The sequence below is a fragment of the Otolemur garnettii genome, unplaced genomic scaffold (genome assembly GCF_000181295.1).
Source record: "Otolemur garnettii isolate 467f Iridium unplaced genomic scaffold, OtoGar3 scaffold00154, whole genome shotgun sequence".
Classification (NCBI taxonomy): Eukaryota; Metazoa; Chordata; class Mammalia; order Primates; family Galagidae; genus Otolemur; species Otolemur garnettii.
In genome coordinates, this window is record NW_003852549.1 from 1,296,923 (window position 1) to 1,318,992 (window position 22,070).

The window sequence follows — 22,070 nt, forward strand, 5'->3', positions numbered from 1 at the left end:
CTCTAGGAGAGACTATGTTAGCCCACAATACAAATTCTAACAAATTTAAGACCATTTAAATCATATAAAGTATTTTTTTTAGATTACAATGGCATGGAACTAGAAATCAATAATAGGAGAAATCTAGGAAAATACACAAATATGTATAAATTAAATAGCATGTTTTTAAAAAACCAAAGGGTAACATAAGAAGTCAAAAAGGAAATAAAAAACACCTGAGACTAATGGAAGCATAAACATAACACACCAGAGTTTATGGGATGCAGCAAAAGCACTCCTACAGTGACAAATGTGTTACTTTCCCTGCTTTGATCAATACACAATTTGTACATGTATCAAAACATCATGTTGTACCCCACAAATGTGAATAATTATGTTTCTGTCATAAAATAAAATAAAATAAATTTTAAAAGAGGGTCAAAACCTGTTATTTGCAAGGACGAGTTTGAGTCCGGAGAACATTATTCTAAGTGAAATAAGCCAGGCACAGAAAGACAAATACTGCATGATCTCACATAAAGCGGACTTTACAAAGTCCACTAACATATAAAGTAGAGTAATAAACTTGAACTCACAGAAGTAGAGAGTAAAATGATGTTTACTAGAGGCTGGGGGACGGAGAGGAAGTAAATAGGGGAACTGCTGATAAAAGGACACAGAATTTCAGATAGACTGAGGTGTATGTTTGAGGTCTATTGCACAGCAAGGTGACTATAGTCAATAATATTATACATACTATTATATATTTCAAGATACATATGGTACTCAATTTCTGATGATTTGACTTGTAATATTTTTATTTTATGAAGAGTTTATTGTGGTATTAAATGTAATTTAGGCTTATACAATTTTCTACTTATGATTAGCTTGTCAGGATTACCCTATCATAAGTTGAGAGTAAATTTCATATGTCTCACATAAAAATGACAGGTAAGTAAGGTGATGCATATGTTAATTAGTTTGATTTACACATGCTACATTGTATACATATATCAAAACATCACACTGTATGCCATAAATGTATATAATTTTGATTTTTCAATCAAAAATAATATTAATAACTTAAAACATTCTGTACTTTTTTGTTCATCAGAAAATCTTTAATATAAAAATAATGATTTATAAACTGTAATCACAGTATCATCCATAGAGCATTCTGACACATAGAAATGGCACAAAGTGAAGATGGGGAAAACTAGAATATGTCAACAGGGAAAGACATTCAGATGCCAGAATTCTTCCTTAGTTTATAATTGTTCTTGATGTCCAAAAAAGCACATGGTCTTAGTAGAGGGCAAGTCAAATACAGTAGGCATTACACAAATACATACACACACCCTCATCTCATCATCTGGAGAGACACATCCATTTAGGAGGTAACTGAAAAGTTGTTGAAGTTATTATCCAAGAAAGGCTTTAAAGCAGACCAGGGAGGTCTGTGAGGTCGTACTCCTGGCCATTAATACCACTGAGAGAAAATTAATATAATGGTTTTCTGTCAAATCTATGAGAAGTGTAGAGAAGAAAGAAAACACTTAAGTCAGAAAGAATTAAAGAATTAAGTACAAAAGTATCTGCTTTATATAGATTCATGGAGTAGAAATGAGGTGATTGCTTGGGGTGGGGTTACGAGATTCTCAATATTGCCTCTTTCCTCAAGGACTATCCTGGGTACAGGTGATAGCTCCAAATTTCCCCCACCATGGCCCCCTATAATTCTTGAGTTGGTCTGGTTACCTTCCTCCAGAAGAGCCGGGAGACTGGCTGAGGTCCCACTGTAGCCCTAGCCAGGACCTGGATTCCCAGTTAGATGAAATCCACGAGCTTCCTGAGAAGGAGGCTCCATGTAGTGGTGGAGGCTCAGGCTCTTAGTAGGAACGTAGCTTGGGGGTGAAGTGAGATCACTATGCTTTTTATTTGTCCATGTCATCATCCCAGCTGATGTAAAAACTGTGGTTCATCCACCCACACCATAGGATTCTACTAAGCAATAAATGAGAATAAGTTATTGATGAATCCTGAAGATTATAGTAAAGATGTTTCATTGTAAAGAAAGTCTGGTTGCAAGGTAGAGTCTTCTGAAGCTCAGAGATAGTGTACTTTTTATTGGCCATACAACAAACTCTTTCTCTTGGCAGTCAATGTAGTCTTGAGGACTATAGTCAGAACCATGATATCTGACTTCCAGCTTAGGGACAGGTTAGGAGTATCAGCCCACAGGACAAATGAGGATCTCTCTACTGGCACATAAGCGACCAGCACTGAGTAGAATGTGACCTCCTCTTAACTGTCTTCTGAGAAAATTTAAATGATTTTCCATCGAGCCTCCTCTAGGGCTCACTGTAATTATAAGGATCTTAAACTGGAAAGAAGTGGGGAAAAACTTGAACTCCCCAGCCCTGGAATGCTCAGCACTGAAAACAGTACTCTCACTTCATCAGGCTGGAGCTGAGACCATGCTGTGTTGGGATCTAATCATGGTCAAGTCTGTACTGGGAAGATAGCATTCCCCTCATTTACTCCTGCATTTCCTTGGCACATATTAAAACTACAATGTAAATTGAAAACAAACAAACACAAAAGACAAATATTCCATTTCTCACACAAATAAAATCATATTCACATGGCACAGTAGGGTCTGCTTTCAATTATACAAAAAATCACAAAATTTACAATAAGCAGATATTTACAATAAGCAGATACCATAAGCTGCAATTATACTATTGGTCAATATGGAGACAATGTCTGATATACAAGTTTGAATTATGTCTCAAATTATATACTCTGGGCATAATATAGTGTTTGACATATCTGCAGAACATTCTTAAAAAAGTATGTTCTATCAAGCATTAGGCAATTTTAGCAGTAACAGTGGTAAATGTAAGACAGATAGTAGTGAACTATCCCACTTTCCCACCCTTCTATAATGTATTTTGAGTAAGAGAATTGAGGACTACTAAACCAGAGGCCTGAAAAATTTCACCTCAATGAGAAACAGGTCAAATTACTATTACCTTACAGTGCTTACAGTGCTTGTACTATAAGGCACTATAGTACAGTTTTTTGATCAGTTAAAGATGTGTTTGCTATTCAAGAAAGAGCTATTAGTTGGAACTTAACTAAAAGTGATTTGTGTCAAATTAATATGGTCTTATTTAGAATTTATTATTTTATACCACATAGCTGTGAAATGATTGTTTAGTTCCTAATGAAAAAGACTTGACAATTTTGCAAGAATAATATTACTTCTGTGGCAAAAAAAAAAAAAAAAAAAATCCACAGGTTAAATATTATAAAACTCTTTTACAGTTGCTGTATTTATCTTTCTGTGATTACAATTATTTATCTGCACTATAACATATGATTATGATTTCTTTGTTTTAAACATTTTAACTAAAAGTTTAGAGATTAAATTTAAAAGAAGGGCTTATGTCGTTGACTATGATAGAATGACATGTAGTGGACTAACATTCCTTCTGAAATCAATTACAAAATCTGGGGAAATATTAGTATAAACAAATATGAAAATAAACCCGTGTCTATCTAAAGAAGAGTTGGGGAATAGTTAGGACGTGAGGAGCCAAGATCCCAGATAGAGAGAGACAACTCAGAGATAAATCATCCTTGTACAATTCACATTTGCTCTCAAGGCATTTGCCAAGGTAACTAGAACACAAGGTTCCCATGTCCTGGTGGGAAGTTAAGTTTTGCAAAGAAAGAAGATACTTTTCAGTCTCCAGTCATCCCAGTTTGTGATTGGGTTAGATGATTTATTCTCATTCTATCTACCTCCCAAAGAATAGGGTATGTCCTCTCTAAAAAAGGATGATAAAGCTTCTACAATTTTTGATAGACATTTTTCATCTTCAAATATTAAAATGAGGCATTCCAAGAACAAAAATTACAAAAAAAAAAAAATGAAAACATAGCCCAGTTATCTAAGTTACCAGCCCTAGATTTTTAAAAATGTGATGTTCCAAAATATTCAGAAATTAGATAGGAAAATGTAAAATTTTGTAAAGGTTCTAAAATCTTAGAAAAGGAATAAAATGGGAATACCTGAAGTAAAAAAATGCAATAGTTGAAACTAGTAACTCAAGAAGTTAATTTAACAGCAGATAGGATATGGAAGAAAAAAGAGGCTATAAACAAAATATCCAAATTATGGCACAGAGAGCAATATAGGTCAAAAATACATTGAAAGAAGAATTACCATCAAGACTATGGGGCATGGAATAAAAAGGGACAGACATGGTTAATTGGAGGCCATAAGAAAGAAGAAAGGAAAATATAAAACTATATCTAAAAAGGTAGTGATGATGAATATTCTAAAACTAAGAAAAGATATCAAGCTATATCTAAGAAATGCTCCAAATGTCAACCAGTAGAAGTTCAAAGCACACCATCCAGGGTGACTATTGAAAATAAAATACTAAAAGAAAACATAAAAATGAAAAAAATTGAAGAGCACATTATCTTCAAAGAGCAATACTCAGACTTACAGCAGACTTCCTCAATGAAATGATGGATGCCACAAGTCAATTAAATGATATATTTAAAGTTCTAAAAGAAAATGAATTTGCAACCTAGAATACTCTAACCGGTGAAAGTAACTTTCAAATGAGGTCAACATAAAAGCATTTTAATCAAACAAAAACAGGAAATTCATTGCCAACATACACTAAAAGATATGCTAAAGAGAACTGTTAATCCCCTCCAGAGACCTGGTGCTGCTTAAGGACTAGAGGACATCTGAAAGGACCACGAGGGGTATCAACAAGTATAAAAAAGAAAGATAAAATAGAAAATAAAACATATAATTATCTTTTCAAAACTTTAAAAATAAATCTGTCCAACTCAGTCTCCCCATCATGCGTGGGTGGTGGTATGCATAAATAGTATCTTTGAAAAGATAAAGATATATCCTTTCAATTGATTTTGACCTACTCTGGGTTAAGAAGTAAAGAGAAAAGTAGCTTATCAAACATACTGATAAATATTTTGTATGGCTTGGTTTCACACTTGTATTTCAAATAAATGGCAAATTCTTGCAAAAGCTATACTGCTAAGAGTTTAAGAAAAATAAACTAAAAGTACTTATTACATGAATTAAAATTAAAGTGTTAAACTATTTGGAAATAAACTTTATGATTAATGACATCAACAATGTATCTTAAGTATTTTTATATTTTGGATAAAACACTGGAAAATGTTCAGGTAGTGAATACTTTTTAGTATTTTTGTGTAAAACTTAATATTGGCTAGAAACATCAGTACCAACCATGTAATGATGTCCCCTTCACACTAGAGTTGAGGAAATACGGATCATTTTTGTTAAGCATAAGAGACTTAACACATTGTGTCATTGTAAGCTGAACTCTCCTTCCTTAAAACTTTCTTATTCTCTTCTCATGTGACATTTTCTTAAGTATATTAGGAAGAAATTTCTATCTACAACCTGAAGAAAATAAGAAACTAATAATGAGATTTAATAAAATTCAGTAGAGGCTGTAATTACATTTCACCATGAAAGCATGATCGTACCCCAGTTTCATAAATGCTCATCAATGTGGATGGCATCACATTCACCATCTACATGAGGTGTGCTGCTGGCAGCAGGGACTGTGCATTTCTACATGGCAACTTCTCTGTCATCAGTCTCTAATCTAGGAGGGAGCATACTTAGCTTCAGGATCAATTAGGAAACTGAAAACTCCCATCTGCAGGTAGAGGATTGAGGGAGCACAACCAGCTGGTGATATTGAAATGAGCCAAAGAGTACAATGAAATACTCATAGCAGGTTTACTTTTGTTACCTATTTCATTATTTTAAAACAATCACAATAAAGTCTGGCAGACACTGGAACACTTGTAAAATCAATTGATTTCCAGTATAAGTAGCTAGAGAATCTCATTTATCACATTAACTATTTGACATGAATCCTTTTATATATTAAAGATGGGAAGGTCTTATTTTGAGCAGAAGTATGATAAGAAAGTAGCTCAGCTCTCAAAATTTTTCATTAAACAAAACTCATTATATATGTCTGATATATTTAGGTTATTTAACAATCGAGTGCCTCAAATGTTGAATTTCTTTCCTTTCTCTCCTTTTTGCTATATTAACTTCATAGATATTTATTTTGTTGTTGTTGTTGTTGTTGCAGTTTTTGGCTGGGGCCAGGTTTGAACCCACCACCTCTGGTATTTGGGGCTGGTGCCCTACTCCTTTGAGACACTGGCACCACCCAGATAGTTAATTTTTTTAATTAGAGGCTAAAACACTATACTTCAAAGACAAATATTCTTCACTTTGTGTTGCCAATAATTAGTACCATTAACCCTTAGTCTAAAAGGGGTAAACAGTCAATACTGAATCACACCCAGTATTTCAAGTATAGCAATGTAGTATTGATTAAGGAAGTCCTGAAGTGTGTTAGCAAGTTATGCTTCAAATTGTGTTTTTAGTGGCTCTTTGCTATGTACAATATAAAGCAAAGCAGTTCTTATTCTTCAAGTTAAAGTTGTTGATATTTTATAAAATGGAAAAATATTTATCGTAAGTATATTATCATGAAATTTTTTTCCCCTGAAGCTTCTTTTATTCATGAAAGAGCAAAATCATTTGCTGGTTCACTTTGTTCCCAGTGCTGCAGTGCTAAATGAAAATGTGCAGGGCAGCTCCAAGTAGCTTGCACATTACAAATGAGAATGTTAAGCTGTGAGGTTAAAATGAACCAGATAAGCAAATAAGTCTTCCCCCGCTGCCAACATTTCTTTTTATGCAGAAAATACAAAGGGATATATCTTTAAATGTCCTTTCTTCTCAATTCTGGCTCTCAGAGATTATTTGGCATAACGACTCTCAATAGTAAAAAGTTTGGCAAAAGTGGGTACTCCTAAAAGTGTAGATCCTAATAATGTAATAATGTTTTTAAAAAGATGAATGAGCTAGTCCAGTCCCTGTTTTGTTTCCAAGCTCAAAGAATATGAGAAAGATGGACTATTTCTAGGCTTTCAGTATACTTTCTGCTATAGACAGCAGAGCCTGTAAGAAACGCTAACAGTGGACACTGAGCACTGCTGGGTGACTCTGAGTGGACCCTGTCTTCCAAGGGTCTCCTGAGCCATGGTCTCACTGCCCCACGGTGAGTGGCTAGATCCTCACAGCTCTAGCTCTAAAATCGGTTCCTGCTTTTATGGTGGCTTCACTGGCTGGGGGTGGGGGGTGGGATGAGGCAGGATGGGGATGTAGGATGGGGATGTAGCACCGGAAATCCATCTAGTCCTTGGGAAACACCTCACCTAAACACACAGCCTCTGAATAACAGAGCAGTGTCTGTGGAGGGGAGGAAAGCATTGCTCTTGATCCTCTCAGCAGTGCCATTGACACTGATCATGGGTTCACAGTTGGAAATTTAAGTTTTATTCCTGTGTAAAATAGCAATTTGTGGGAAAGAGGATGCACTGGATTTCTCCAGTATGACCCAAGATTTTTGTCTATTTGTTTGGTTTTTGTTTTAAAGCCCAAGGATAGGCTCTACTCATTTTAATATAGTCTCTATTATTTCTTTAATGAGTTCTCAATTTTCATGAGAAAAGATCAGAAGAAAATAGTTAGATGTTTGTAAAATAATATAGAGAATGTAATGTAACAGGTTTGCGATCAACATTTACTTGAAATATTAAAAAAAAAAAGAAAGTATATGTCCTATTTCTCTCTGTATTCTCAGAATCCAGCAGCGCTTGTCATGTAGTAGGTGCTCAGTAAGTGTGTTGGTAGGCACACATTGTGCATTTACAATATACACACAAGTCCCATCAATGAATCCCATGTACATAATGGTGCTTCCATAAGAAGATAATACTGTACTTTACTGTATCTTTTACAGTACAATAATGGTGCTTCCATAAGATGATAATACTGTACTTTACTGTATCTTTCCTCTGTTTAGATCTGTCTAGATGTACAAATGCTTACAACTGTGTTACAACTGCCTGCAGCATTCAGTCAGGTAACGTGCCGTACAGGCTTGTAGCCATGGGAACAACAGGCCACAGCAATTCAGTGCAGGTGTGCCGTCGGCTGCACCGCCCAGGTCTGTGCAAGTGCAACAACAAAATTAGCTGATGGTGCATTTTTCAGAATGGTATATGACAGGCGATTGCATAATCATTTAACAAGATATGGGAGACCTGCTTAGAAACATACTTTTGAATTAGATAGCATTCTGACAATCCTCTGTTACATATCTAAGCACTCCACAGGGACTCTAATATGTTGGCAAACAGATCCCATCATCCTTCGTGGGTTACTCTGTGCTCTGTGCTAGCAATTTGTATCTCATACTTGAGCAGTCTCGTACTCTTTATTTGTTGTTTTACGCTAATATATGTGTCCATGTGTAAATGTATGCGTATATATATATCTCCTAATGAACTCAGGAAAGTCTCAAATATGCTACAACCACCACAAAGGAACACTGAGTAATCTTCAGGGTGTACAGCTTCATGCCACCTCAGCATGAAAGAGATATTTACATAAAAAAGCTCCTCATGCTGTCATAAATGGTGACAATGACTTTATATAAAACATGATGGATTCTTCGTTCTTCACTTACTGCATGCTACACCTGTCCTCTCAGCATTCTGTTGTACTTTTAGGGACTCATACTGAAGTGTGATCAGTTACATGAATGGCAAGGGTATTAAATTAAAGCGTCAGTATAACAGCTGAAAACAGACCTATTCCATCATCTACACAGTCATTTATTCCATTTATCGATTCCAAACACATATAGTCAGCACTAGTTATACTAATTCTGAAATGGAAATCATGATCAATACACAATGGGCTGTAATGCGGGTGTGCACGGGGGACAAGCTTCCCCATTTGCCTGGTTTCTCCACTACCATTCGTAGGTGAGATGTACCCAATGCAGCAGACTGTCTGAGTACTTTTCGTGAACCTTGATTTATGAAAACTCAACTCTCAATGAAGTATTAATTGAATTAAAAGACTTAAAACTCCTCATCCACCCACAATGGGGCATCACATACTGTCATGCCTTCAAATGAACTAACACCTTAATTTGTAAAATATAATCACTCTATAAAGGTCTATGGCTTTCTTGAGTTCAGTAGCAGACCTTCCTAAGGAAATAATTGTCTCTGTCCTCTTCCAACTTTAACCTCTTATGGTGTAATAGGACAAAAAGAACTGCATGATACCACTTAAAGTACATCAACAATTGGTTCTATAAATTCTATATAAATGAGCATTATAAAGTAACCAGCTGACTGGAAATTTCATCTATTGAAAATGGAGAAATTATGTTTGTAACATGGGAAAAAATATGGTACTTAATATTTCACATACATGCATCATTATTATAACTGGTGCCTTTATATAAATAAAAATGCTCAAAAATTAGCCAAGTGCAGTATAAAAGTAATTAATATGCTCAATTACAGATGCATAATATTTATGGCAATCTAATTTAGTTATAACTTCATACATTTTTGAACTTCCTGAGTTTCTTAAAGGAGTTTCCTGTCTGGATCTGGAGACAGACCTTTAACCACCTGCAAGGCAGACTGTAACAAGACTGTAACTTTGCTCACAGGTATTTATACCTGGGACATCTGGAGACACTGAAAGAAACTTTCAAGGAGACAGTAATATGAGCTTCAGCTAGGCACCAACTAGGCTTTTGTGCTTGAAAGACATTTTGACAGAAAGAAAAAACTTAAAGGTTTTCTAGACAGAAGGTGCCTTGCCAGAAAATGCAACAAAAATGAAGAGCTTACCCACAGTGCCGCTCATCTAGCTATTTATTCATTTACTAATATTCAACAAATACCTGCCGAATGGATACAGTGCTAATTTTTGTAACATTATTACATATATTCAAAGAAATTTATTCCCCTAACTTCAAAGTCAGTATGTTTTAGAAATAAGTATGTCAGTTTCAAATGCATGGGTATACATAGTAATTAAAGAATATTATAGATGTATTACAGGATGTATGAATGAGGTGCCTCTAAAATATCTAGGGGCACTAAATTAATTAGATAATTAAAATTTCAGGTAAAATTAAGACAGAAAGACTGTCTAGAAATTTAATGTAACATTAATATGATGCAGTATAAACCTGACATAGCCTAACGTGACTGTTTTTTAATAAACAAAAGCATTTTATTACCAGCCTACAGATGTAAAGATTTGAATGAAAACATTTTATTGAAAAAGTATAATCTCTTGAATATTTGAAGAAACAATGGGTCCACTATGAATTATGCCCATGAAAACAAACCTGTTTTTTCCATATGTTACATTTATATTTCAGAATGAGAAGAAAGTGATTCTAAGAACAAACCAAGAGTATCTTTTCTCATCTGTTTCAAAACCAGTGGAACTTTAATTAACAGACTATTGTTTAAAATTCTGTCCACACAATGGGAGCAGTTGTTTATGTCCCAATGTTACAATGTTTGAAAAATTCAAGATATAAATGGCTTTAAAATGGAATTAATTTATGAATCTTGTTAAAATACTGCTAATTTTGGCCAAGCACAGTGGCTCATGCCTATAATCATAGCACTCTGGGAGGCCAAGGAGGATGGATTGTTCAAGCTTGGAAGTTCAAGACCAGTCTGAAGAAGAGCAAGACCACATCTCTAAAAAAACTAAATTAAACTACAATAATAGCCGGTGTTATTGAGGGCACCTATATATAGTCCCAGCTACTTGGGAGGCTGAGGCAAGATGACCTCTTGAGCTCACAGGTTTGAGGTTGCTGTGAGCTATGATGCCAGAGTGACAGAGTGACAAACTGAGACTGTCTCCACAAAAAAAAAACCCCAAAACTAAAAAACTAATTTTATTTTAGAAACCACAGGAACTAAGTAAAAAGAGTATAGGTTTTAGAATCAAATAAACATAGTTTCAAGTCCTGGGTTTACCACAAAGCAGCTTTTGTAATTTTTGGAAATTTAGTCTTAGTCTTTCTGACATTGTTAAAATGTGAAAATAATCCTTCACTTTCAAGGTGGATGTGAAGATACCAAGAAAAAAGCTTTTATAAAAGATTTTTAGCACAGTGCCTGGCATACATTAAATTCTCATAAATACTGGTCCCCTTCCTTCCTTATTTGCCCTTTCTCTTTTTTCATAATAGTTCCTCTTTTCTGTCTTAAGTAAATTTCAAGTATTGATAGTACTTTTTCAAATAAATTATTTACAGTATCCAGAATATAATTAATGCACATGTGATTCATTTCATTGCACTTGTCACTTCTCAAGAAGACTGCAGTGTGCTAAAGCTATCAATGCATATTTTTAAATTAATGTTTTAATTAATATTTCTAATATTATGTGTATAATTGTGTGCATATGTACCTTTTATCTCTCAAGAAGTCATTATTCTATGACATTGATGTATTTCAACAAGACAAAACATGTATTAATATTAATGAGAAATCATTTACAGTTTAGTTATAATAGTAGATCAACTTCTGCAAGTACTCCCTTTCTTTTATATTCAAATTAAACATCTTTGAGAAGGGTCATTCATTTAGGTTTTTTTTTCTTTTTACCATTTTTTTTTTTTTTTTTGAGACAAGAGCCTCATGCTGTCCCCCTGGGTAGAGTATCATGGCATCACAGCTCACAGCAACCTCCAACTCCTGGGCTCAAGCGAATCTCCCGCCTCAGCCTCCCAAGTAGCTGGGACCACAGGTGCCCGCCACAACGCCTGGCTATTTTTTGGTTGCAGCCGTCATTGTCATTTGGCAGGCATGAGCTGGATTCAAATCTGCCACGTTGGGTGTATGTGGCTGGTGCCTTAGCCACTTGAGCCACAGGCGCTAAGCCAGGTTTTTAAAAAATTAAAATAGACACATTAGTTTGCCAAATAGTTTGTGGAACAATGTGGTTTAAAATTAATATATTTTCAATGTGTGTGTGTATTAATTTTGCTTCCCCAATAAATGATTTTTTCCTAAATATATATTTTTCTTCACAAAGTTATTTCCATAGTACTACTGTTCTCAGAGATCTGGTCTTTATCTTGTGTGCTGATTTTATGCTGATTTTTGAAAAGGCACAGCCATGACATTATATCCCTGATCAAAATAGTCTCAACTCTCTTAAAATACTGAGGTCTCGACACATCTGGAAGGGTTAGAAGTAGAAAACACAGGGAGAAAGAAGAGAGCTCTAAATCAGTCCTTCATTATAACTAGACAGAAACCAAAGCCCAATTTCAGTTATGTTGAATTGAACCAGTTTTAATGTTTACTTGAGGAAGAGGAACAGGGCATAAGTTAGGTGAAAAGCCAAGAATATTATTTGCACTGTCTCCGCAACCTCATTTTAAAGCAGAACCAAGTGATCATGGTAGGTTTTTCATAGGTAACCAAGAGGTCAGAGACACTGATTTCAACAGAGCCCAGACAATACAATTTAGAAAGTCAAAATGCCCATTAGAATTTGATTTCATAAAATGTTTGGCAATGATTTAGAATAAATAAAATTTAATAGTTTATTATGTTTCCCTTCACGTAGCTTATTATTTTCAAAAATAAAACAATCACATTTTCACAAGAAAAAATTCTGACCACAGTTGTCAAGTCCTAGCTACAGTTTGGTATTTTTCATATGCCTATATTTACTTACAAAAATCTCTTTTCTCTTTGAGCACTGATATTTACCATATTTACCCCTGAACAAACATATCTTTATTTTTGTAGCTACACATGCATTAATTAGAAAAGGGACATTATTTCAATTTTTAGCTGCTACATAGAATGTTGGTTATCTGAATTGCTATAAATTATCTTGGCAATTAAACATGCAAGTATAAAATATAATAGAACATTTCCAAAAATATATTTTTAAATGTATTTTTTAGTTCAATGTGGTTAAAATCAGCACATTTTAAGTGGCATTATTATACTTTGTAGAATTTAATCATATTTAGAATAGGATAGGTTGATATCATTTGACCAGATGATCAAAAATAAAAATAATATTTTTATTATTTTGATACAATAAAGGAAAAAAATGATTGCATACTTTGCTATCTTTCATCTACCTTTCCTGGACAGTAATCTTTTTAAGCCTACTTATTACAATTAGAGATGTTTTAATAGCGTATAGTTTATGCGAATTTTGATAGAACCATATCAAATATTGCAAGATAGTCCGTCTAATCCATATTTCTCATGGGTTGAAATGATGTAATCATTTATAAAACATAAGTTATTGTTTTTAAATTTATTTAGCATCAGGTTCCTGAAAGAAGATGTTGAACCAGATAAATTTTAGTTCTTTAGATGGCTGTTGCTCTCCATGGAGTTTAAGGGAGAAAGGAAGTTTGAAATGCGTATACTGTGCAAGATGGTCGGATTTCTCCTCATCAGAAAGAAAACCAGCATTGCTTCTGTTATTTACTAGCTATGTAAAGTATGACTTGATTAAGGTTTCATCATATGGAAAGTTATTTGATCTCTTAATATTTTAATAATTCAATTGACCACAAAATTCATATAAAACCTTTGAAGCTTGTCTTAGTCTTCATTATGCATTTTGATCTTGACTTTCTGGAGGTAAGTGCAACAATAAATTGAAATCTCATTTTTCAAAGTCACAAATCTTCAGACATTGTCAACGTTTGATAGGTTGTACTAGAGAGACACGTTTGTTATCTGTCTGGCTTGGCTGCATTATGCTCTGGGGAGTGTTCAAGGTCTCATTGAGGATGAAGAACTTTTGTAAAATTGCAATCACAAGTCTTTTCATCATGATTTATCTAATTATAAATGTATTCACCCACTGTATATTAGGTACCTCCTGTGTATCAGTATCATAAACATGTTAGAATTCCTCTTTGTGCCTTTTGTGGCATAAATCACCTTCAGTCCAACCTCAAGTGCAGCACAGTATTGAAAGTACTTAATTTTTTTTTTTTTTGGTGCCCCATCTGAAGTTTGAACTCAGGTAATTTAGTTCTGATCAAACTCCCCTGAAAGGCAGCCAATCGCCAGCTGGTTGCTCTCTTATTTATCAACAATGAAGTGCCTTCTTTCTTTCCACCTGTGCTAATCTTTATTAATCCAAGGTATTTGCATAAAATACTTGGATAAAACCCATTTAACTTCTACTGATGGGAAGATTTACATTAACAACTGTATGAATTAATAAATATAGTTTTGAAAGTGCTTCTTTCACAATGTCTTACTGAGTTTTGACTTTAGTTTTGAGTTTTTGATAGTTACCCCTATATCTTATTGCTTTTCCCCCCTTTAATATTGAAGAAAGGTGTTTCCAGGTCTCCCCTCCAGCTGAACAGAAGTGGGAATTACAAATGTAAGTTTAAGTACCAAGCCCTAACACAGGCATGAAGATTTCCACGTTTTCACATCTCCACCCATTTTTACTCTCACTATCTAATTCAGAGTTTTACCTGAAAGAACCCTTCCAGAAAACCATTTTTCTTAAAGGATTTATAATTGTTTTTTGTTGTGATTATTCACTATAGAAGAAACATTAGGAATATGTGAGCCCCAAGAAAGTTTTCTTTTTTTCAATTTTACAAGTCTGTTTTTCTGTTCTATTTTTTTTTTAATAAGACAACTAAAGCTTGCCTCTATCTCCTCCCACTCCTTTGGCTTGGTGCTTACTCCTTAAGCAACTTGCTGCATTTTACAGCTGTGGAATTTCACTGGGAAGGGCCTCCCCAAGAAACCATGTGAGCCAGGACACGCCACAGTGGATGTCCACCGTGAGCGCAGCAGACGAGATAAGAGGACCCTTCCTCAGCTCTTTCAAACCCTCCACGCGTTTCCTGTATGCTCTAGTTTCTAGTCACAAAAGGCAGCTGGGTTCACAGCTGGAACAACAAGTTGTGCAGTGAATCTCAGCAATTCACCCAAGTAGCAAATAGGGTCATAGGCTTACTTGGAATCTCGTCGTCAGGCGAACTAGGAATCACTAGAGTAGGGCCAGCACCACCGGTGAAAGTGTCTCTGTTTCTTGACAGCGGATGGAAATGACGCAGAGAGTAATCGAGCGACAGGGTATCGATCACTTTTCTTGCTTCCTTCCCCCATTTAGGTGCCAGAAAGGTAAGAGTTTACGCACAAATGCCCAGGGATTCCCAGGATCCCTATTTTCCCGAAATACACAAAAGGCTAAAAAGGCAGCCACATTACCCCCGCACCATCGTGTGGCTGCGGCTCCTTTGTTTACCGTAGATGTCACACGGGGATCCCTCCTCGCCCTCTCCCCCGAGCTGTGAAAGCCTGAGAAGCACCCCCAAACTCGCCGGCTCAGGCCAAGCACGGAAACCTTCACTCGTCTCTTGCAGAGCCGTAAAGAGAAACCGAGCAGCCAGAGCCTTTTGAACTCGTAACCCTCCAGGGATATCCGCCTCCCAGGAGCGAGCCAGCTTCCCAGGCAGCTTAAGAAACTTAATTGAGATCCCCAAAAGGAGGCGAAGTGGAGCTCCAGGCAAATGGAGCTCCAGGCGACATCCTTATTTACCTGCAAAGTTGCAATCTTCTGGCTGAAGTGATGGGATCCAACGACGGACAGCACCAGCGAAGTGCCTGGTGAGAGCACGCCGGACAAATTCCGAAGGGATTTCCTTAGTCGCTGCAGAGTTTTGGAGCATTCCAAGGAAAACGCACGAAGCCGGAGCCCACGCAGTTGGCACCGAACTGGGCGGAGTGAGGATGCTCTGAAGGCGAAGCCATTGGAAGCAGGGGGAGGGCGGTCCGGGAGGGGGTGGTCAGCACCACGGGAGGAGAACCCTCCTCCACCGATCCTTCTGGATAAAGTTAAGAGTTCCTACGGCTGATAGCGGCTGAGCCCAGAGGAAGGCACTGGCCCTCAGTCCCTAGCGGCTGCTGGGTTCGGGGTCCGCACAGACCGCTCTGGAAAGGCACAGTCAGGCAAGACGAGCCTCCCCCGCACCACTCTGCGTGGCATCCACGCGCCGGAGGAGCAGGCACTCAGTCCCAGATCTGCAGCCCTCGAAATCCTCCACCTCCCTGGGTCAAATGCTTGAGGTCAGCCAGTGGGCAGAGGCGCTCACCGCAAGCCAGCTGTCACCCAGCCAAGTCAGTGGTGAGAGAACCCACTCTGGTCCCAGATGCAGGCCAGACGCACCTCCAGACTCCGGGCGGGCTCTGCGGGACCGGGGCCGGACTTGGGTTGGGGCGGGGAGCCCGCTTCTGAACGCCCTGCTCCCGCTCCGGTAACCAAACACGCAGAAGGCTGGTAGCCGGGTCGCCCGACAGGAAAAAAGTAACCCCGGCAACTCTCAAAGCTTCTTCCCTCTCTCCGGCTCGTCTGGGGTTGGTAACCCCTGTCCCGGCCTCAAGATGTCAGACTTTCCCAGCGAGAGCCGGAGGAGCGGCTGCCACCCGCTTCAACAAGCGAGCCGATTGCAATGAGTAAATGATGAGCCGCAGGAGTACCAACCACCCCCATCCAGCACACAGAGGAAACCGGCAAGTTTCCAAATACTAAAACCCAAGACGCGGGCCAGCCTGAGAGCCGGCGGTGGGGCGGCTGCAGGAGCGGCGTGCGCGCGCGCGTGTGTGTGTGTGACTCGCATTCGCGCGCCGGATTGCTGTTTCAATATACAGGTTATCTCTTGGCCCATCTCTTTGGTGTTCACACACAAAAATAAGACTAAAATGCAGATAGGAAATATAGACAGTATTGGCAAAGTTGACAATAACTTACTTGCTATAACTGCGACGCGGTGATCCCCACCCAGCTTGTCACTCACCAAGGCTTGCTGGGTCCCGGCTCCAGGACCAGGGGAAGGACTGAGAGGACAGTGGTAAAGCAGAGCTGCGCTCTGTGGAAGCTTAGCTGATGATTCTTAGCGCCTCACGACTCTCCCTCTCTCCTTGATTCCCTCTATTTCTCGCAAACTCTGGAGTAATCTGCTGTCGCCGCCGATGGCATCCCAGCAGATACCTGCTTCGCCCTGTGCAACAGATGAGTGGCGACCTCCGTCCCCATCCCGCGTCGCGCTGCAGGTCTGGAGTGCTGCGCTGTGCCCGCTGCAAAGAAGTCCAGCTCCATCCCGTGGAGTATCCCCCACGGAATGTAAACCAAACCGGCACCCAAAGCACAAAATTAACGAATGTCCTTCTTTGTTATCTTTCCCTACCCCTTTGTAGTTCACGTGAGTTGAGTTTTCCAAAAACAGCTTTTACAGGAGTAAAGGGTATCTCTAGAGATCGCACCCTGGCGCAGTGGAACACGCTGAGGCTTTTTCCTTTTAAATCACTTTTCGTGTATTTTACCTCTCTCCTTTGCTAGCTGCCCTTCTCAGGAATTTTATCCACAGCTTCACCCTTACTCTAAATTCCTAGGAGCACTAACTAAATACTGCTGTGCCCATGATGCCTCTCCAGAAAACAAAGGGCGGATCAGAACAACAAAAGAATTTCTTTTCTTCCCTGAGTCTCTTTTTACCCTTCATTACAAAATGCATTAGCATCACAGTTTTTTTGCATTAAACAATGGCTTTTTTAAACTATGCAAACCGTATCCATCAGTAATAGGCTTGGTAATAAATTCAAGTCTACTTTCTATAATGAGGAGGGAGCGGAGACTACGCAGTTGTGTGCATATACATATGGACATATATTTTAAATAATGTAACTAAGTAGTTTTGTATTTTGTCATAAAATAACCTATTTTCTCATTAATGAGCAATAAATAAGAAACGAAAATGAAACTGAAATTTATTGATAATGTTCTTTCTCAGTCTGAAAAATAAAATTCTGCATATTGTGTTGGAATGCTATGTATTGTGGTGGAAAGTGTATGCACATAAGCATCCACAGTGTGTACAGAAAATCACATACTGTGATGCGTGTAAGTCCTTATAATACATTTTAAAAATATGTGCTAAAGGAAAGTGGACCAGTGCCAGCATAATACCCATTGTTTAGAGATGATTAACTTGACTTTGAAACCTTACCACCTGCACCAAATTAAACACTCCTCCTTCCCCTCTTAGCATCTGTTCTTTAGAGCAAATGTCATATCTACCATGTCAGTGGAGAGATATTTTACCAGGATCTCCTGATTTGTTATTTTTCCCTTAAGAAAGATACCCAAGAATCCACAATAAATATGAAATAGAACAGAACACCAAGGCCAGCATTGTACTGGTCAGCCATCGAAGCAGGCTGTGTTCCCATGGAAAGAACTTCTATTGATCTCTAAGCTTCCTTTTCAACAGTTTCATGTGATTATTGATCGCTGATCTCACATCACCTCTAAAATGATTAGTAATTACAGAAAAATTATTTGAAATCCATTCAAACAATCCAGTGAACTGCACATACTGCAAATATTAGTAGTGCAAAGAGATGTTTGTTTATTCTTAACAATTAAAAAAATACAAAGTGGGTAACATTCCACAAGTCTGCACTCCACTTAAAATGTAATTCATTGAAGTCTAAGCAATTTACGATAAAATATTACATGCTATCTGGGATTTATTTTTAGCACCTGTTAAAGAAAACAAGAAATCACTCTTATTTTGAAATTAGCAAGAGGCAGTGACCCAAGAAGACAGCAGTAAAACAATTCTCTCCAATATCTATTCACAGCTAAAATATATCATAGCATTCACACTTGTTTTAGGAACACAACTTTCAACTTACTTATACCAATTATTCTTCCATTTGAAATTGACATGTAAGATGTAAAATACTTTTTCCAAAGATATTATATCTCATACTCAGAACAGACAATATTACTTGGAAAATTTAATTATGTACATACACCACTAGCAGCATTTTATGGGATGGTAATGCATCTAGGTATAATGCTATCATTAAGTAGATGATAATGGGCTTTTTTGATTTTAGGCAAAATTGGGAAATAGTTGAGCATTGTCTTTGAAGTTCCTGTGACCTGTCTTCTAGCTTGGGTCAGGACTTTCCATCACTTTGAACAAGAGCTCATCAGAGGCCCTGAATGAAGGGCCTCCACCTCTGTCTACCTTCTGATGTGTAGCTCCTACTCCAGGCTTCTGCCTACCCTGTGCCGCCATCAACTATACCTGGGCTTTGCTCAGTCTGAGTGGACCTTGTTACACACATGGCTTTGAACTTACATTTATTGTCGCCAAATTTTCTTCAAAAATGTTAATTTTATTGAATCATCATACGCATCTATGAAATATTTATTTTTAAGTTTTGAAAATGGGACAATTTTTATACTATTAGTCTCTGTTGGAAGACTTTGTAGAAAGGCTTTGCATACACATTTTTGTCTGTACATCTGATTGCATCCTCAGAATAGATCCCTAGAATTAGAGCCACGTGTCAAGATGCAGGAATTTTTGAACGTACATGATGTGTGTTACAAGGGCACTTGTTTTATTAAACTCTCATCAACACAGAGAATACTTAATGTTTTCTAGCTCTTTTCTTTACTTTTGCTGACTTGCTTTTTGGAAAAAAAAATGGCACCTCAATTTAATGAATTATATTAGCTTTTCAGGTGACTGGGTTTATTTGCTATGCCAATTGCTTCTTTGTTGTGAGTTTATATACTTTTTCTTTTCTTTTTTTTTTTTTTTTTGAGACAGAGCCTCAAGCTATCCCCCTGGGTAGAGTGCCATGGCATCACGCTCACAGCAACCTCCAACTCCTGGGCTCAAGCGAGTCTCCTGCCTCAGCCTCCCAAGTAGCTGGGACTACAGGCGCCCGCCACAACCCCTGGCCATTTTTTGGTTGCAGCCATCATTGTTGTTTGGTGGGCCCGGGCTGGGGATGCGAACCCGCCACCTTAGGTGTATGTGGCTGGCACCTTAGCCGCTTGAGCCACAGGCGCCGAGCCTATATACTTTTTCAATACTTATAAATATTTTAGTGTTCTTTCCCTTATTTGGTTTATAATAGCTATTAACATATTAACATTAATACCTTTCCACATCTATGGAAGGTATTTAATTGTTTTTGCTGATTGTTAAATTTTGGGTTAACGCCAACTTTTTAAAAGAAGTTTTAATCTTACAAATATTAAACTATCATAATTTTCCTACATGAGTTCTTTTAGTAGTCTAATGTTACTGAAGTCTTTCCTCCTTTTATCTTTATTTATTTTTTGAGGTTTATTTGTAATGATTTCATTTTCTAATGGAACTGCTTAGTCGTTAATGTCATGGACCCTAGAGTCATGTTACCTACGTTTGAAATTTCAGTCTCAACATTCAATCAATAAATACTCATGGAATTTGTTTAAATATTTATGTAGTCTATGTTTAAATGGTCAGTGGAGTGCAGAGTGTTCTGCTATGCGCTCAGTGTACATCAGCGAGCGAAGTGGGTAAAGCTACTGTAGGGACTTATTTTGAGGAAGATATAAAACATACATATATTAAAGTTATTTGTAATATTAGAGGGTGGTTAAAAGAACAGGGTATGGAGATTGGAAGTGCTGGTGGGGGCCAATGATCAACATGATACCTGAGTTTCCGAGTTCTTGGTCTCAGTGATTGGAAGAATGAATTTGGACCACAGATCAGTGGTGAGACAGGATTTATTTATAGAAACAAAGAATACAAAAATGCCAAAGTTCCTGGCAGAGAGAACCCAGGTCGGGGAACAAGCTCTCCGGCTCCCTCTGTCTGTCTGTCTGCGGGCACTCTGCTCAGGGGTATATATAGTTGCAGGGAGTTATTTTGCTGGAACTCAAGGGTTACATTTAGGTGTGGGTCATCTGAAGGCGACAGTCAGCCTTACATGTAGCAGCAAGGGGCTGGAAGTGGTGGCGCAGGTGTCTCTCCCTCAGTTGTCTGGGCCCTCTGGCTACTGGGGCGACCTAGAGTCCGCCTGTCTACCCTCCAGCTGGCTGGTTCCTCGGCTGCCTGCCGCTGCACCAACACCACTAGGGTTAAGGCGGCAGGTCCTGGCGCCACCTATCCTGTGTCAAAGGGTTGCAATTTTAACAATTTGTCAGGGTACCCTTCATTAATCTGGAGACTTAGGGAAAGAATTGGGGGTTAGGGAGCTGGCTATAAGGTTATCTGGGGGAGAAGTGTTCTCGTGGAGGAGGGACATGAGCTGACTTTTTACAAGGCAGAATTAGAGAGACCAGTCAGTGGGCTACTAAAAGCAACCAGGATATACAGCATTGACCAATTTGTAGAAAGTGTAGACAAATTCAGGGTCTAGTTTTAAAATAAATCCAACACATTTATCAAAATGTTTGTCTGTAGGCTCTGAGTAAGGCAAATTAAGGATGCTATGAAATTTGGGGGTTAAGCATGAAGATGACCCTAAGTAAAAGATGCTCTGTATGGGAAAGATAAGGGATAGCATATATTCTTATGGAAAAGGCTAAGAATTCAGTGACTGACATGTTAAGTCCGAAATGGGTATCAGAATACTCCTAAGCTGACGACTTTGGATAAACAGCAGCACCATAATTTCAGGGGACTTCAACACCCCATCAACAGAGCAGGATTAGATCCTCCAAACAGAAAATGAGCTTTTGATTCAGCAACACCACTACTATGTATTTACCCAAAGGAAAATAAAAAGTCATTTTATAAAAAATATACTCCTCACTCAAATGTTTGTAGCTGCACAAGCACAATTCATAGTTGCAAAGATGTGGAAACAGCCCAAGTGCCCATCAATACATGACTGGATCAAAACAATGTGGTATGTATACACAATGGAGCACTACTCAGTGAAAAAAATGTACACTGCGGAGCAGTACTCAGTAAAAAAAAATGTACACTATGGAGCAGTACTCAGTAAAAAAATGTACACCAAGGAGCACTACTCAGAAAAAAAAATGTACATCATGGAGCACTACTCTGTAAAAATATGTACACCATGGAGCAGTACTCCTGCAAAAAAATGTACACCATGGAGCACTACTCAGTAAAAAAATGTACACCATGAAGCACTACTCAGTGAAAAAATGTACACTGTGAAGCAGTACTCCTGCAAAAAAATGTACACCATGGAGGACTATTCAGTGAAAAAATGTACACTGTGGAGCAGTACTCAGT

The 22,070-nt window shown here is 37.8% G+C and overlaps 1 protein-coding gene across 1 annotated transcript in view; it reads right to left on the reverse strand.

Annotated features, from left to right (window-relative positions):
- Window positions 1-16,362, reverse strand: part of TRPC4 (transient receptor potential cation channel subfamily C member 4) — a 262,688-nt gene extending 246,326 nt beyond the window's left edge. The window contains exon 1 of the mRNA XM_003799706.3: window positions 15,548-16,362. The gene's annotated coding sequence lies outside the window, so the exon portion shown is untranslated. The remainder of the gene's footprint in view (window positions 1-15,547) is intronic.
- Between the last annotated feature and the right edge of the window lie 5,708 nt (window positions 16,363-22,070).